Source organism: Cornus florida, unplaced genomic scaffold (genome assembly GCF_030987335.1).
Source record: "Cornus florida cultivar Cherokee Brave unplaced genomic scaffold, ASM3098733v1 CherokeeBrave_3.0.0_Hap2_Chr03, whole genome shotgun sequence".
Taxonomy (NCBI): Eukaryota; Viridiplantae; Streptophyta; class Magnoliopsida; order Cornales; family Cornaceae; genus Cornus; species Cornus florida.
The window spans coordinates 44,129,258-44,148,845 of NW_026775573.1; positions in this window are offsets into that span (position 1 = coordinate 44,129,258).

The following is a 19,588-nucleotide window of genomic DNA, read 5'->3' on the forward strand; positions in this document are numbered from 1 at the left end:
CATAATCAAACTTTAGCACAGAATCAGTAACAAAACAACTAGGGTTAGGTCAGTTTTGTAGCTATTGTGATCCCTGTGAATCGAGGGTAGAAAAGGTATTGTGCAAGGCGTCAGGCTTGGAAAATATTCTCCTACACTTGGTTTATGTTTTGAAACAAAACTTAGAGGTAGAGCACTTCTTTATGAATTAAATTAATCTGTTCCTAACCAGTTTCTGCAGAAACTCTACAAGTAGGGACTGAAATGTAAATTCACAGCTGCACTATCTTGTATTAGACACCCTTAGTCATATTTGATGTTAATACACATACTCAAACGAAAATTTTATCAATAATAGCAAGGTATAATATTTTCTCAGTTCAGAACACAATAAACAGGCCTAAAACCCTATGTAATGTGAGGTTTAATAGTTCAACCACAAAGATAATCAGTTTTCTGGTAAATCTTGAATTTCAATGACCTTAATCAATAATGGAAATTGACTAGGATAAAATAACATGCAGCTCATAGTAAAATACAAACAATATAAGCTCAGATTAAGTGAGAAAACCAGAAAAATAGCTGTAATGAAGGTGTGAGATGTAAAATCTTACTTCAGCTCACTTTGGTACAAGAGAGCACCTTCTGCAAATGTAAAAACCACAACCACACATGCTTGAACCTTGTTTTAACACCAGAGATAGCCACAACTTGATTTCACCTTCAGCAGCCTCAGATTTACACTAGAAAATTAACTTCATAGGTTCATTTTAGACTTAAGTGGATAAGGGCACTCTTCATGGTAATTTCAGAGATTAAAAACACATTTGTTCATGAACTTCCAGAATTGTCATTGTACAGTCTTGTGAACAGAATTGTTCATGAACTTCCAAAAATGCCCTTCAATTGTCACTTGTAGTGCATAAGGAGAAATACTAATTTTTAGCATTTTTTACACAATGCACCTTCATAAAAGTGATTTAAATTAGCTCTGCCAACTAAAATACTCTTGATACCCTTGAGGTTGTACCCAAAAAGACTGAACTATCCTTGTTAAAACAACATATTACTTAGATGAAAACAGGTTGCAGCAACCTCTTGTAAATTCAGACTCTTATTATACTTGATTATGGAAATCTGAACCACCACTTCTCTGTCACCTAGTTGATCATCACAAACTGAATTAATCAGGTTAGTAACATATTTTCATCATCACAAACTGAATTGATGATTGCACTTTAGACAGGGATGAAACAAATCTTTCTATGTACGGTATTACCTTATCTCGCCATGAGATTCACACTCTCTTCGCTGATAACTGGGTGTCCGATCATGTGAGTTAAATTAACTTTGTATTTTGTTTATACATATGCATTAATGTTAATTGAATTATTTTAACATGTATGTTAAAAATCTGTAATTTTTACAGGTAATTAATTACTTTTGGAATATGTTAAATAACAACCAAGGATCCAAGGAGGACATGTACTACTTTATTAGTAGAGCCATCCAGTTAATGACTGAATTGAATGTAAGGAAACTAAAGAAAAAAGCTGAACACATCACTCGGCTTGAAGAAGTGTGGGAAAAATTCAAGAAGCATGGTCAGTACTTGTTTCCTACCTGATGCGGAGATAGCAAAACTGGTTAGTGTGTTTTTTCCTTTTCTTTACTCCATATTCTTGTAAACCTTACTTGTACTATTCATTAACTTTGCATACTTACCTTGATGCAGTTATTTTTCCCTGCATGCATACAAGGACATTAGTTACTCTTTGTTGTCAACCGTCTGAAAAAGATGGTTAATTACCTTTGTTCATTGGGTACGTATAATTAGTTTGTCTTGATATAATTGATTAGGAGTGAACATTTATTATTTACAAAATATTGGTATGTACAACAAAAATAGTTAATTAGGATCGTGTTTAAGGAAGATTTCACAGCATTTCAACCCCAACACACCAAGGGCATTACCCAGACAACCAGATGGGTAAGAATAAGTTTTATGTATTTAATTAAAAAATAGCCCTATACATTTATATAGGTAATTATTTTCAATTAAAAAACGTTGCCACTGCAGTGAATCATGTGGACTATTTGTCATGAGGTTTATGGAGCGGTGGAATAGGAAATGTTTATCCCCCACTTCGAACATGTAATTAAAAAATGTGATAACTTATTCATACAATATAATCTATGCAATTACATTAATGGTTAGATTTCACATTTACTTTATCAGGAAATAACTCAAACTGTTAAACTTTTCATAATGTTACAGACAAACGCAAAGGCGATGCGTTCTGAAATACTGCTCCAGCTTTGGATGATGATAGGAATGAAAAAAAAAAAGTTAATTTGTACATCCTGTCATCTATTCGTGGATCCCAAATGAATAATTAATTTGTGTTAATTTCGTACAACGAATTTGTGTTAATGTGCTAAAATTGATGGCTGGCAAATTTTCTAAAATGTTGTAGGACTGTTATAGAAATTTCATTTATTACACATCAGAATGTTTGAGTATTATGTGTTACAACATACTTGTATATAATATAACATTTATCTTAACATACATCACAGCTTTTACGAGCAATGTAGAGCAAAGGAAGTTGAAAGGAACATTGAAGGAATCATTAAATACGCATCATAATTTTTTACCAATATGTGTTACAATGTTATTTTATATTATATATGAATTGTTTGTTAACATGCATCAAAATTTTTAATTACGAAGTTGAAGGTAACTATTAAAAACACATCAAATTTTTTAACTAATATGTGTTCCAATGTTATTCTATATTATCTATGAATTCTTTGTTAACATGCATCATAACTTTTAATTACGAAGTTAAAGGTAACTGTTAAAAACACATCAAAAATTTTAACTAATATGTGTTACAATGTTATTCTATATTATATATGAATTCTTTATTAACATGCATTATAACTTTTAATTATGAAGTTGAAGGTAACTGTTGAATACCCATCATACTTTTTCACTAATACGCGTTACAAAATAATTGGGCATAACATATGAATTATTTTCTAACATGAATCCGAATATTTCATTTACGCAACAACACCTGCATGAGTAAAATGACTGCCAATCCAAAAAAAATCAGCCCTGCAAGAAAAAAAATAAACAAAGCTTTTGCGATAGACAAATGTATATTTAGAAGATCGACATTTGCAGTAGTTGTTGCACGAGCAACAACGCTTTCAACCTTGGATGGTGGATCGATCCACACAAAAAATAACTACGCCTTTCTGCACATAAACAAATTGGATGGTCAACATCACCTCTACGATGTACTCCACTGTTGCTCGATGACGCCATTGAAGACAGTTGCTATAAATACGCAGCAAATAAAGTAGAGACCTTAGACCAAAGAGAGAGACTACACAGCTCATTTGTTAGAGAAAAGTGGAAAAAGACTGATTATTGGAAGGTTTTAAGGCTATGGATTTCGAATTGTGTCCCTGTTTCTAGTTCTTTGTATATATATATATATATATATATATATATATATATATATATATATACATGTAGCTGTGTGTTTGTCTGTATGTTGATAACGGCTCTCTAACGGTTCATTTTGTAACGGTTCAAATTGAAGGGTCAGTCATCAGTTTTCAAAGTGGTTTTAATCCTTGGTTTTAATTAGAATAAAATAATGTTTGTATTCAATGTAATATATGTTGCCAAAGTGGATTTGTATTCCGGCAAATCGATGCAGATAGAGAAGAAAAAAACAGAGGGCATTAGTTAAAGTGAAATTAAATAGGCTTGCCAGAACTACTGCCGGAAATACAAAAGAAATAAAAACGAGTTGGGAACAAGAAAACGGTTATTACATTCGCATCATCCATTCTTCATATTTACTTACATTCGCATCAGGAAGTTGGTGAGTGTTCCTATGTTAAGTATAATATTTATATCTTAACTGTGCATATATAAATTATACTTTTCAGTCTGAGCACTTAAGTATTCAGTTTTGTGTACTTATTTTTCAGATTGCATTGGCGGCATGGTTTCCATTCTTGTTCACTGTGGTCCGCGTATTGGTGAAATCAGAAATGTGGACCCAGAAAATTATGGTTACCGAAAATTTTTAGAAAATTTATGTGGACTACCATTCATTCGTGCAATTCCACATCCTTTTACCATGAACGTATATGCTTCTATCTCTGACACACTCGATAGAATGGTGCTCAGCAGCGATTCAGATATGGCGAAGATGTTTGAATTGAAATATCTCTGTAGAACGATGATTGTTTTCTTTGAAACACAGAAAATAGGTTATCCATTAGCTACCTGCTTTTGATCCATCTACTATTGTGACTTGGAAGTTTAGAGATAGATGGATGAAATAACTTTTATACGTGTTTTGTGGTTCTTCATGGTGTTCTTCTAATATTTTACTTATGTTATGTAGTTGTGATATATGTTTAAAACATATATAAAGCTGTGATATATGTTATGTTATGTACGACTGACAAATTATTATGACATGTGTTTAAAATATATACCTATATGATATACAATATACTTGTGGCACTTGTTATTAAAATATTATAACGTCACATTCAAAATAACATCTCCATACAAAAATTATATAACAATTACAAACATTATATTTTGCTACATCACTTTCATCGTGCATTATTCTATAATTCATATACTTGAATACATGAAGAAAGTCCATTTTGATGTGGTAAAAGTCCATTGTATGTTACCTATTCAAATTACAGAACTACCCAAATAATCCTTCTATGTGATGTGACGAAAGACGACCTTGCAAAACCAAGATATTTAAATCACACTAATAACGATTACAATTGATGAGATCCTCGTTAATGATTTAGCAATGCCAATCAATATGGTTGCCTTCGGGACAACATTTTGGAACATGCGTAAAGAATGACCGATTGCAGGAAGAAGTCCTCTCAATAATTGCTAACATCTTTCTACGGGCAGACTTGATACAAGTGCTGAGTATTGAATTTATCTTCAACAACGTCAATAAATTAATCCCCGCCTCTTTGTTTGCTTCATTAAAAAACAATAATGCAATACACATAGGATAGAGGGACACGTAACCATTTGTACGGAGGAAAGTCAACCCTATTTTTTCATTGTAAACAATCCAATCAACCTGGGCAATTTTTTTTACCTGTTAGAGCATACAAATAAATAAAGTGTAATGTGTAAAAGAGTACACATGATCTTAGTAAACATACCACTCCCCTAATAAACTTTGCAACATGATCCCGACATTGAAAACATTGTTCCAGGTACATACGTCTTGCTGCGATGCTTTCATCTGGCCACTACGTGCAACTAATTTAATTGTTGCATCGTATCGCTGTAGACCCGTTGTCCATGGTCCAGTGCCCAGTTCTGTCGTTTTCCTTCATTTTCAATACGTAGAGCACCCATATGTCCCACTTTAGTAATGTAAACCCATAAGCCGAGAATGCATGTAAATTGTAAACTATAAACTGAAACATAACTCACCATGCATGCTTCTCCTGACTGTTTGTAAAAGCTATAATCTCAACTCGCCTAACCACATCTTCAATCGCAGTATGTAGAACAACATCCATGGTTTCCGAATACATGCAACGACAGCATATAGCGTAGAGGATGGTGATATAAAAAAGACGCATAAATTTACCTTTAAACGTTGCCTAGGTAGTTATAAGGTAAAAATATTTCAACATGACAATGGTTACAAGGCTAAGATGGAAGTTTCAACGTGTCAATCATTAATACGTTTTTTTAAAGTTCATTAATGTTGTAGAAGTGTACACGTATACATTATAAAATAAAATTTATAATTGATGGTTTTCGATTACATGCAACGACTAGATAAAATTTGTTTCCATTTTTATTACGAAATAATTCCTGCAGTACATATAACTTAATTACGACAGAACATATGAAATCGTTTTGATGTTATTCCCATTAAATTAATTGGAAAATAACTATTACAATAAAGGTACAACTCTAGAAATAATTTAACATACATCCACTTACATTATTTCTTTTTACCATATCTTGGAGGTGGAATTACAAAGTCGTCATCTCCCTGGTCAAAAAAATTCGACAAATCAGAATCTGATTTTAGATGTGGGTCATTCAAAATGGAGGCAATTTGTTCAGCTGGATCCTCATATGTTTGTTTAGCTTTATTCATTTTCTCCTCCTTACGCCATCTCACATAAAGTTGATGGATTTCACGGTTAATCTGACCAATGATGGAATACATATTTGATGTACCTGCCAGCTTCATTTCAAGTGAACGTGATCTTGGAATGCGTAGACTTGCTCGTTTACACTCTGCAACAATTACACTCCTCGCATTTGTTAACTCCTCATACTTAATTAGCTGTTCCGGTTGCCATTTAGCTTAAGACACCTGTGGAGGTGGACGGACTGCATCAGGTTGAATATCTTGTACTACCTCACCTTCACTTTTTACCACTTCAGCATGGCAGTGGGCATTCCATCTGCTGAAGGCCTCAACAGCGTCTGAATGAGTAGTATAAGGATAATATTTCACATCAGGATACCCTCGTGTCTGTGTCTTCACGTCTGCCAACTTCCTGTATATACCCATATTTCGGCCCTTGAAAACAACATAAAACCGACGTGCACCCATAGCTTATACAAAATATGTGATGTGAATATGAGACGAATGATATGGAGATGAAGAATCCCTCAATATTTAAACTTCAAATTCAGTAATGGGTAAACATAACTCGCCTCTTTAATATTCTTACCAAACCGTAATTTATTGTCCAAACAACTACCAGTTAGGTGGAAAGTAATTGTCCAAACAAACCATAGACTTTTTACAGTTCTTACCGACAACTTCACCAAACCGAATTAATTAAGGTGCAATAATAAATGCAATCTAAATAAATAAAGTATCAAAAGTCTTTCTAAGATCACATAGGAAGCAAACGATTTAAGTTCATATATGTTCTTCAATAACATATTTGTAGCAAAAAAAATAACTGCACCAAATTTTTTTGTCCTCCAGAATGTTATGTTCTGCCCATTTCTGACACTGTTATTGGTGACATGTCTGATTCATGTTTGCCATTGGCACAGGGGACATTGGCGCAACATTTGATTGACGTACAGCTTCTACATCAACTCCCTTTTTACTATCATGATTCATACAAAACAATACATCAGTTGTTTGCAATTCAACAACAAATTTATTAAAAATTTGGGCCTTATGCATATAATATAGACTTACTAGTTTCAACATGAATGGTTCTTCATATGCTGATGGGGCCATTACTGGTTTACTTGCAAACAAGTTACTTAATGGAGTCATGGGTTCACCAAAATAAGCTGTACGTGGGCTATTATCCAATTCTTGGGGTTGTGTTGAAGGTCCTGCCCTATCATATTCTTCGGACATGAATATGTGTGATGGAATTTCAGCACCCTTCAAATAATCAAATCATTAACTCAAGTGTTATGATGTACATATGGTTTCGGATATGTCAAACTTAGAAGAACACTCACATTGTGTAAAATATATGAAGGGGTGGTAATACCAGTACTGCAACCTGCCATTCGAGCAACAATGCCACCATTGGAATTCTATATAACACGATATGAGGAGTTTGTTGTTTAAAAATTGTATAATGATAACAGAGATAAAATGATAAACATAATAGAATAAAACCACGCACAAAAAGCTAAATACATACATGATAAGGCTAAAGGTATGTACCTCTAAATTATGGTTGTCAAACTTTTTCTTTTTTCTAGTGGTTTTTTCCAACATAGATACAAACCTACGCATTTTTCCTTTCGATGTATCTTTGGTGGCAATCCCCTTCGGATTAAATATTGGAATGCTTTGCACAATGTCTTTGGTCGTAGCCGTAGGATTAGGTATTGATCATTGAGCAATTTACTTCAAACTACTAAGCTGCATCAAAACATTATTGAATCCGTCGTGGCTAAGGGATGCAATGGAAGATATGTCTGTGAGCTAACGACAAAGTATTCTGTGTCGTCGTATCATCTCAAGTCTAGGATCTGTCAGCACAACTGTGCTAATTAATTCTTCCAACCTGCCATTCTTCGCATTTCTTGTGCACCTATTCAAAACATATTGGCTCGGTATTTTGCTCGCACACATCTTATCTCTGAGGACTTGCAAAGTATGGCTGCACATGACACTTTCCATTTCAAACTTTCCACAAGAACAAGACAAATGGCCGTCACGTGTCCGTATCACTCGCCGTATCACCTTCTCATTATACAACGCAACTTCATACATATATTCCCTGTTACCATTGTCATTGCAGTTCAGGATATACGAACTCATACAAGCTATTAATAATTGTTCCTGAAAAAGTTCAAATATGTTAGCAGTGTACACATGTCCGGTGTGATCTAATATGGGAGATCTTACTTTCATCCCAGGCATCTTCTGGACCAAATCATATTCAGCTTCATACTCCTTGTACCTCTTATCGTACAACAACGTGTCGAAATGTTTGAAGAAATCTGGAAGTGCATATTATCTAGATAAGTATTGTTTTAACCCACTGTTGAAGCTTTCATTTAGCTGTGTGGTACGCATACCAGTAGACCATACATTTTTTACGCATGCCTTGGCCCATACATGTTTCAAACGAAACAAGTTAGCCAACCATGTATTTTTCTTCACACCAAATTCCCTTTCCATCAAAGACCATTCCTGTAAAAACTCATTATGCTCCTCAATGTCAAACATTAATTTAGAGATCACATTTTTTAAGCCTTTCCTACCAACAGACATGTTGCCGATATGCTTTTGTGTACTAAGCATAAAGTGCCACGTACACAGATGGTGATTTGTGTCGGGCATTACTTCTGCTAATGCCTTTGCCATTGCTGCATCTTGGTCAGTCAATATTGTTCTCGGCATTTTATGAGACATTGCATTCATGAATGTATTAAACAACTAAGCAAACGAATTCGCCATCTTATCATACATGAAAGCGACACCAAATACACACGTCTGCCGATGATGGTTTAAATCGAGAAAAACACCCAAAGGCCTGTTACCTTGGACAAGTTTGTACGTTCTATCAAACGTAACCACATCTTCAAAATGGCCATAATCTGATATTATTTTCGAATCCGCCCAAAACATATTAGTTATCATTGTATTTTTATCTAGTTGGACAACATAAATATATAATGGATCTTCCCATGACTGAGTTTGGAAATAATTTATGAGCCAATCCGCCGCTCCACATTCTAGCTCATTCTCTCTTCTTGTCCTAATATAATTTCGTACATCAACCTTGGTGTAGCCAATTGCTTCTCTACCTCCAACTTACCTAGAGCTTAATTCGAAGGCTTTACGAACTCCTATTCCAAAATCACAAGCCAGCTCCACATCAATACCTTGCACTAAGCTGATTTTTTTCTGTGATGGCATCATGTGGGTGCACTGTTGCATGATGAGGGGATGGTTGTGACTTTCTTCAAACTGTCTTACGACGAACTTTTGCAAACCCACATCATACCTTACTAACATGCGTCCACCACAGTTTGTGCGTGTTTCAACCCTTGGTTTCTTTGTTTTTCCTTCTCTCTTATCCTTACCTCTTAATCCCTCATTGCTATATACGAACAACCTAGATGTTATTTTTCCATCCTTTCGACTTTTATTTCCGTACCCCTTCCGAATACTAAAACTGACTCTACCACCATAATTGTTGTAAAAATCATACGCCGCATCTTCCGAATCAAACTCCATTTCAAAACATGGTTTCCATTGTACTTCATGTACCTCACAATATGATTCGCTATCTGTTTCTTCAATATTAATAGTTCCATCTTCTATGCCATAACTTAAATATAAAACCTACAAATGTAAGCATAAGACATAAGTATTAGCATAGTTCAACTATCACCACCTTGCACTAACATATATCAATAGTTTCATGAATATAGCATCAAATATTTTACCTAACATCTTCACATCAAACTGATAGAATAATATAATGCATATCCACATATGCATACACTTTTCCAACATGTGGCAGTACTTATACGAAGTTATCATACAAATAAAACCACTTCTACAGAACCTCATAAAGTCAATTCATTTAAAGTGGGAAGCAAATGAACTTTTGAATTAAACAACATATCAACACTTTCATAAATAAATCATGACATCTTTGAACTACCAACTTCACATTAATTAAAATGATACAGTAATATAATGCATATCCACAATTTCATACACTTTTGCAACATTTGGGAAGCAAATGATTTTTTGAACTGAACAACATAACCTTTTATAAAAAGGTATCAATAATTTAATACATAAACCATCATATATTTTAACTAACATCTTCACATGAATTTAACTGTAGACTAATATAATGCATGTCCACACATTCATACAGTTTTCCAACATATGTCACCACTTATATGAACATGTCATATAAAATATATCTTTAGATACTTCAACTGAACCTCATAAAGGCAAAATTATTTCAAGTGGGAAGCAAATGGACTTTTGAACTGAACAACATAATCTTTTACAAACAAGTGTCAACAGTTTACTGAATAAATCGTCACATTTTTTACTTAACATATATTCATACACTTTTCGAACATGTGGCACCACTTATATGAACATGTCATACAAAATTATTCCTAACATACTTCAACCAATCTCATAAATGAAAATAATTTAAAGTGGGAACCAAAATAACTTTTGGACTGGACAACATAACCTTTTAGAAATAGGTATCAACAATTTAATAAATATAACATCACATCTTTAACCTAACATCTTCTCCTGATTTTAACAAATAGAGTAATTTAATACAATTCCACACATTCATACACTTTTCCAACATGTGGCACAACTTATATGACCATGTCATATAAAATTATTCCTAACATACTTCAACTCAACCTGATAAAGGCAATTCAATTGAAGTGGGAAGCAAATGCACTTTTGAACTTAATAACATAACCTTTTACAAACAGATGTCATCAATGTAATAAATAACCTACCACATCTTTTACCTAATATGAGCTGATTTTAACAGATTGAGTAATATAATGCAGGTCCACACATTCATATACTTTTCCAACATGAGGCACCACTTATATGGACATGTCATACAAAATCATTCCTAACATACTTCAACTGAACCTCATAAAGGCAAATCATTTCAAGTGCGAAGCAAATGCACTTTTGAACCTAACAACATAAACTTTTACAAATAGGTCTCAACAATCTAATAAATAAATTATCACAACTTTTACCTAACATCTTCACCTAATTTTAACAGATAAAGTAATATAATGCAAGTCCACACATTCATACACTTTTCTAACATGGGGCACAATTTATATGACCATGTTATACAAAATTATTCCTAACATACTTCAACTCAACCTGATAAAGGCAATTCATTTGAAGTGGGAAGTAAATGCACTTTTGAACTCAACAACATAACCTTTTAGAAACATATGTTAACAGTGTAATAAATGACCTATCACATCTTTTACCTAACATAAGCTGATTTTAACAGATTGAGTAATATAATGCATGTCTACACATTCATACACTTGTCCAACATTAGGCACCACTTAAATGGGCATGTCATATAAAATTATTCCTAACATACTCTAACTGAACCTCATAAAGGTAAATTATTTCAAGTGCGAAGCAAATGCACTATTGAACTCAACAACATAACCTTTTACAAACAGATGTCAACAGTGTAATAAATGACCTATCACATGTTTTAATTAACGTCTATTCATTCACTTTTCCCAACATGTGACACCACTTATATGAACATGTCATACAAAATTATTCCTAACATACTTCAACTGAACCTCATAAAGGCTCTTAAAGTGGGAAACAACTAAATTTTTTAACTGAACAACATATCATTTTACAAACACGTGTCAACAGTTTAATAAATAAACCATCACATCTTTGACCTAACATCTATTTATACACTTTTACCAACATGTGTCACCACTTATATGAACATGTCATAAAAAATTATTCCTAACATAATTCAACTGAACCTCATAAAGGAAAATCATTTAAAGTGGGAAGCAATTGAAGTTTTGAATGGACAACATAACCTTTTTCAAATAGGTGTGAACAGTTTAATAAATTAACCATCACAACTTTAACCTAACATCTTCACCTGATTTTAACAGATAGAGTGATATACTGCATGCCTACACATTCATACAGTTTTCCAACATATGGTACCATGATAAGCGCCGAATATTGCATATTCAAGCGCCCTTAATTGCATTAGTTAAGTCCATTGTTCGTTTAATTATGTAGATTACTTTCATTTGTATGTTTTTGTGCATTTTCAGGTTCAATTGCAATAAAGGAGCAAGAAGGGTGTTTTGTAGAGTTTTTGAATATCAAGGTGCCAATTCTGAAATTCTGGCAGCAGTGAAGCCCAAACTTTGTTCACCATTTTGACCTACCAAACTTAAGAACTGGACTTCCATCATAACATGACATATTTAGAGCTCTGAATTAGCTTTCCAAATCTTCAAGCAGTTCGTCATTCGGAGTTCGGAGCAAAGAGTTATGATCTTCTTATCATAGGTGCTCCGAACTGCCTGGCAGCAATGAATTTCTGCCTTGCTCTTCAATTTCGACCAACCATCCTTGAGAATTGGATCTTCACCAAAACATAAAGTTTTTAGAGCTCTGAATTAGCTTTCCAAATCTTCAAACAGTTCATCATTTGGAGTTCAGAGCGTAAAGTTATGGCCATTTTACCAAAGTAGGTCCGGGCAGAGCAAACCAAGCATAAGGCATTCTGGCCAATTTTGGAGTGCTCGAGGCCTTATTTCGAGTGCTCGAAATTAGGGCAGATTGCTTCACGAGATCAGCAGTGGAGTCAGGATTTTGCTCGCCATTTTGACCGAGAAAGCTCGAGAACTGGACTTCCATCATAACATGAAAGATTTAGAGCTCTGAATTAGCTTTCTAAATCTTCAAACGGTTCATCATTCGGAGCTTGGAGCAGAGAGTTATGGCCTTGTTACCAGAGGTGCGCAGAACTGCCTGGCAGCACTGAAGTACTGCCTTTCTCCCCATTTTCGACCAACCAGACTTGAGATTTGGGTCTTCATCAAAACATGAAGTTTTTAAAGCTCTGAATTAGCTCTCCAAATCTTTAAACGGTTTGTCATTCGGAGTTCGGAGCGCAAAGTTATGGCCATTTCATCAAAGTAGGTCTGGGCGGAGCAAGTGAAGCATGGAGCTTTTTACACTAAATTCGAGTGCTCGAGGCCTTATTTCGAGCACTCGAAATTTGGGCAGTTTGCTCCACAAGACAGCCCACTTGTGCTCTAAAATTTTCAACTTTGGATTTCCCTATTAATGAAGTGGTTGGGGATGTTTTTGGAGGAGAGAGAGAGCCTAGCTTGGTGGTAGATAAGAGGGATAAGAGCCACACATTTCATAATCCTACATTTCTACAAGATTAGAGGAGAGAGAAGAGAGCAAGAAAGGTGTTCTTGAAGCTCTAAGGAGGTTGCATGAAAATGGCCATGAAGATGGAGCTTCTTCCTTCTTCTAGCTTGGCAATGGGTAACTAACTCCCTTCTAGAGAGGTGATGAAACTCCTTCTTGTAAGCATGTCTTATTTTTTATTTACATTTGGGGATGTAATGTATATATATGACCTTTCCATGAACTAGAGCTTTATTTGATGTGAAGAGCTTCAATGTCTATTAATGATCATTTTGAGTTTAAGATCTTATCTTAAGATTGTTTCCTCTTATGATTATTTTGCTTCCATTTTCATAGTGACAATGAAGATGAGTTTATGGAAATGTTTTTATTGGCATGATGCTTGGGAAATTTGATAGTCTATAACTTAGGGTTCTCTTTTGATAGATTATTCTTGATTCCTAATGTCATGTGCTTCTACTATGTGATTAAGGGCTTGATAACTCTATGCTTAGTGAGTATGTCTAAGGTTGCAACCTAGTTTAGGTAACCAAAACATGCAATACTTTGATAAGTTATTCTTGCCTATTGATTTCATAAAAATTCTTGAAGGTAATGTAACAATTTTATGTTGTTGCATTTCATGGTTATGTGTATATATTATTCCCCAAGTAAATCATGTATTAACATGCTTATGGATAGGTAGTGGATTCACTTCCCTAGCCCTTTCTACCTAGATCTTCTTCCTTTACATTTACTAGCATTCTTGTTTTATGCACACTTCAATTACTAGCTTAGTGACAAACCAATCAACAACTCCTTATTACACCTTATCATTCTTAAATAACTCTAGATACTTAGGTTGCCTTAAGACTAGCGCAGTCCCAGTGGTTCGACTTACCCGACCAATAGCCCTATTTTACAATGATTCGTGCTATTGCGAAGGTTGATGTATAGTTGATCAACCGATCATACCACTTATATGAACATGTCATACAAAATATATTCACTTATTAGTCTAACTAAATTTTACATTCTAAACCAATTTCAATGACACAATACAATTAAGTTAATTTCAATGCAACAGTAGGGTTAACTGCAGTACAAACTATATTAACATTATCTCTCAATTTCTGATCGAAATTGTACTATAACTAAGTAAATTCCAATGCAATAGTACAACTATAAATCCAATAATCTTAATTTCAGTGCAACAATACACATAACTCCAATGAGACAAATATTATCACACTCACACTGTTTTGTTGGCTATTAATTTATTGAATCAAAACTAATTAATGGGTTCTTTCACAAACCACCTATAAATCAATTGCGCTAATATATTACAAATTCAATTACTATAATCACATGTAAAATAGACTTATAAATTACATGTAAACACATATCTCCGCTACGACATATATTATCACACTCACACTATTTTTTTGGCTATTAATTTATTGAATCAAAATTAATTAAAGGGTTCTTTCACAAACCACCTGTAAATCAATTGCCATAATATATCACAAATTCAATTACTATAATCATATGTAAAATAGACTTATAAATTACATGTAAACACATATCTCTAGGAGAAAAAATTATTATCACAGTTACACTTTTTTCTTGTGTCTTAACTTATTGAATCGTATATAATTTAGGGGTTTTATATTTCATAAACAAAATTACTAATATATCACAAATTTAGTGACTGTAATCCGATGTAAAATAGACTTATAAAAAACATGTAAATAAAACTACAGACTCTACAAATTGAACATACATATGCAGAACAAGAAACTAAGAAAAAATAAGCTTCACTAAATTATAAAAAGATGCAGAAAAACAAACAAACCAAATTCTTCTACAAATATATATGCTTCTTTGCAGACAGACAATGTTTACGCAGCTTGGTCTTTCACCGGATTCTTGATCAGCAGATAAAGACTTGAATTTCAGAGGGAGAGAGATATGAACGAAACTTCTATTTCAGACGGAGAGTTGAATTTCAGAGGGAGAGAGACCTGAATGAAGCTTGGTCTTTGGCCGGATTCCTGAGACTTCAAATTTAGAGTGACAAACACTTGAACGAAGTTTGGGCATTCACCGGATAGACAGACACCATTACCGGATTCTTCATCAATCGCCGAAATCTTGCTCAGTTACCGGATTCTTCATGAGTTCAATTTCAGAGGGAGAGAGAGCTAAAATTCAGATGCAAATAATGATACAAAATGATTAACAATTTTCTTTTGGGGGGAAATAACATCTGCCATTTGGAGGGAAACTTTTGGGGGGAAATTTAAGATTGTATGTATACAGATGTCTTGTACAGATACATAAGAGACCATTTATACATACGAGGTAAATACTTTTTGACTTTCACCTGCCATGTCACCCCTGCCACATAAGCTCCGGACACCCTCCAATGAGAGGGTGCATGGAGACGATTTTTTCCCCATATTATTGTAATGACCCGAATTTTCACGGATATATATATATATTTTTTTCCGTTGTCTTTCCTTTCTGAGTTCAGTTCCTCTTCGCTTAGTGTTGTCTTGAGTGCTCTGGAGTGATTTTTGAGACTCTTTTCTGTGGATTGACAACTTCCTTTAAGGACCGAATCGTTTTCACATTTTTCGTTTTTTCGACACTATTCACTTTTCGTCCTTTTTCTTATTTTGTCTTTTCCCCATTTGACACTTTGTTGGCCTAACCACACTTCTTGTGTTCAAAGTTTATTTTTGACTTCGTGTATCTCCATCTTGAGTAGTTTTCACGAAATATGTATCTTTACTTTTGCAAGGAGGTACTCTGGTTGCTCCCGGTGTCCATAGGGGCATGGATGCAAAGTTCTTTGAAATTATTTTCTTTTCTTGGGGTATTTTTCGTAAATATCTTTTGAAGATATTTTATTTCAGGGGTTTTTAAGAAAATATTTTTGGAAGATATTTTCATTCTGGGCCATTAATGCAGTTTTCACTTTTTGGAGGGGCCATTGTGCAATTAATGAAAGTTATTGCTAAATGCCTCGTTTTGAACCTGAATCCTCGTATGGGATTCATTTTCACTTTTCGTAATCATGTACTCTTAGAAATTCCTTCTGGTCATTGTTTTCCAGTTTCAGGGTTTCTGGCCCTAGTTAGCGCCAAACTTGTTTAGGGCATAATTTTCTGCTTGGGACTCGGTTTTTGACGCCATTTCTTCCGTTGTTCATATTTTTTCATTTTGAATCTTTTTTGTTCACAGAGTTTTGTCATTTGAGCGCGTCTGCTCAAATTTCACTTTTTCGGACCCGGCGGGACCCGTTCAAGGCACTTTTTGAGATTTCTATAGAAGGGGGGTGAGATATTTTATTTTTTCATCTTTCCCACCCTCTTGCACGACCTGAAGCTTCCATGGCAGCCCAAGGGAGGCTACCATCTTCTCTCTCCTCTTTTGAGCTTCATTCCTTCGTCAGAACATAAAAGGGCATTTGCGTTTAGTGTTCGTGTTGACTACGCGCTTCTTTCACCCTTATTAGAACCCATTTCTGACCATTCTTTGAGTTTGAGTTTGAAGTCAAGTTGTGATTTTGATGGGGCTTCCTTGGGGGTTATGTGTACGGTGTAGTCCCTGACAAAACCTAGAAGTTCCGTCGGATTCGGAGCGGTTTTCATTTGATGGCTTTTGAGATTTTCATCTCAAATTGAGGTAGGAAATATTTTAAGATTTTATATGTATTGTATTGAGTGTTTTTCATGATTATACAACTTATATGTATGCCTTGTATCAAATTTAGAAAGTTAGTAATTTTTATTTCTTTGTATAAGATTTAAAATTCATGATGATATATAACTTTGATTTGAATTGTGGCATGCTAGAAAATCATGTTTTAATATGTTTGTAAACATATATTAAATTGGCATTTATTGAATAAAAATTGCGTATTTTATTTAATATTTATCTTTTATGAAAGATTAAATCCCATAGCCGTACCTTGCATGAAATTGACTTGTAATATGCTTTTAAATTATGTCTTGGCATGTTGTTTAACATACTTTAATTTGAGAGTATTTGGACAAGTATGAAAATCTAGAGATTTTAAGTAAAATGATTAATTAAAATCTAATTAAGGGTTCCATTGGCCTAATTAAGTGTTTAACTTGATATTTGTGATAACTATGACTTATGTTCTAGCATATGTTAATTTGGAACCATTTGATGTTGTTATAGAAGTTAGGGATTTGATTATCATGATTTAATTAAATTCCACTTTATTGTTCTTATGGCTTAATCGAGTTTTGATATGGTGTATGTAATGATCATGCTATATTGTTTATCATGTATTAATTGGATGCCATTTGATTGAGATTTGAAACCTAAGGAATTTAATTAGTTTATTAATTAAATTCCGTTTCTATTGTATTATTGATTAACTCATGTATTTGACATTGATAGTATGTTTAAAGCATGGCTTTTGACTTATAATGGATTTATGAGTTATGTTTCAATATTGGATTATATTGTTATAGCGCGTAACGAATCGCGATCTGAAGATTCGACATGTGATGTTATTATAGTGCGTAACGAATTGCGCTTTGAAGATTTGACATTGTCATCCTATAGTTGTTGTGGATTTAGAGCATGTGTTGTGTGGTTACAACCTACTTGTGCATGAAGGTAGTTTCGTGTACTGTTTAATACGTATATAACTTGTTAACTTATTTATTTTGGAGTTGCTTGGGACATTGTTAAGCTGTGATGGCTAGGGTTTGGCTCTAGTACGGGGACAAGAGTTCTCTAAGTCAAAAGTTCGCGCGTTGGGTAGGCTGCCTGGGGGTTAGTAGCTCCAAATTTGCCTTGTCTCGACGGAAATCCGAGCTGTGATATCCAAATCTTCCACTATTTGATTTCGCATTGATGTTGTTAAGTACATTCATACTAAATTGATATATTTAGTTGATTTCACACTTTTAGATTGCTAGTTGATAACCTAGAGAATCTATGTCTTGACGTGTGGTATTAGATATTCTAATTATGCTAAATTGTTATATTTAGTTGATGTTGCATTTTAGACTTCAAGTTGATAACCTTGGGAACCACTATGTTGTTGCTTTGTGTAAGCATGCTCCTATGTTGTTGCTTTGTGTAAGCATGACCCTATGTTGTTAAAATTGCATGAATGAGGTGATTGATGCTAGAAATGATCTTAGGTAGCTAGGATGCTCCCTGAGTCTCACCTTGACATAGACATTAGGTGGAATGAACCACAATAATTAAATCATGCAACTTGTAAAACTTTAGGTCGATGCATGCTCATTTCTTACGAGTAGCTTTATGTTACTCACCCCTACGATACTGGGGCATATTTCAGGTACAGGATACAAGATTGGATATTGCAATTGCTTGGGTGATTTGCTGAGTTGAGCTTCTTTAGAAGCATTCTTGTTCACATGCAAGTGTTAGCATGTTCATGATTTGTCTATGAAATGTAATTTTTCTAACTTGGAGGTTTGACATGTCAAATGTTTTAAATGTATTGTAATGAGGTCATAGGCCATTGTAGCACATCTATTTTATCATATTACATACACTTGCATGCTTACTTTGGCAAACAATACCTTCCTTGATGAAACAAAAACCTAAAGTTGCATATTTTTGAGTTTGACCCTATTCTGTTACAGGGGCATTTCGAGTATTTTACAATGAGTTTTTTTTCATTTTTCCTCACGATTCACGTAGAAAACTTGATTTTGACGGGGTGTTTTTTTTTTTTTTTTTTTTTTTTTTTTTTTTTTTTTTTCCAGAAAACATCATCTTGGCCCTCAAAAATCCATATTTTTCCAGAAAATCCTTACTGCCAGGTTTTGCAAATTTTTAGTACAAATGTAGTTAGTACTATTTATCGACTTTTTTTTAAAAATCGTCACGACCGATCCGAAACTTCTGGAGGTCTTGTGGGTGTATTTTAAGATTGCTTTTTCAATTTAGGCAATTTAAAAAACCTCCCGAATCCCTATTTCCAAAACTTGGGCAGTAGCTCGGATTTTTTTTTTCCTCTTGACCTGATTTTCTCGGGGGCATTTTGGGCATTTTACAATGCATTTTTTTTTTGTTTCCGTCCATGCTCGGGC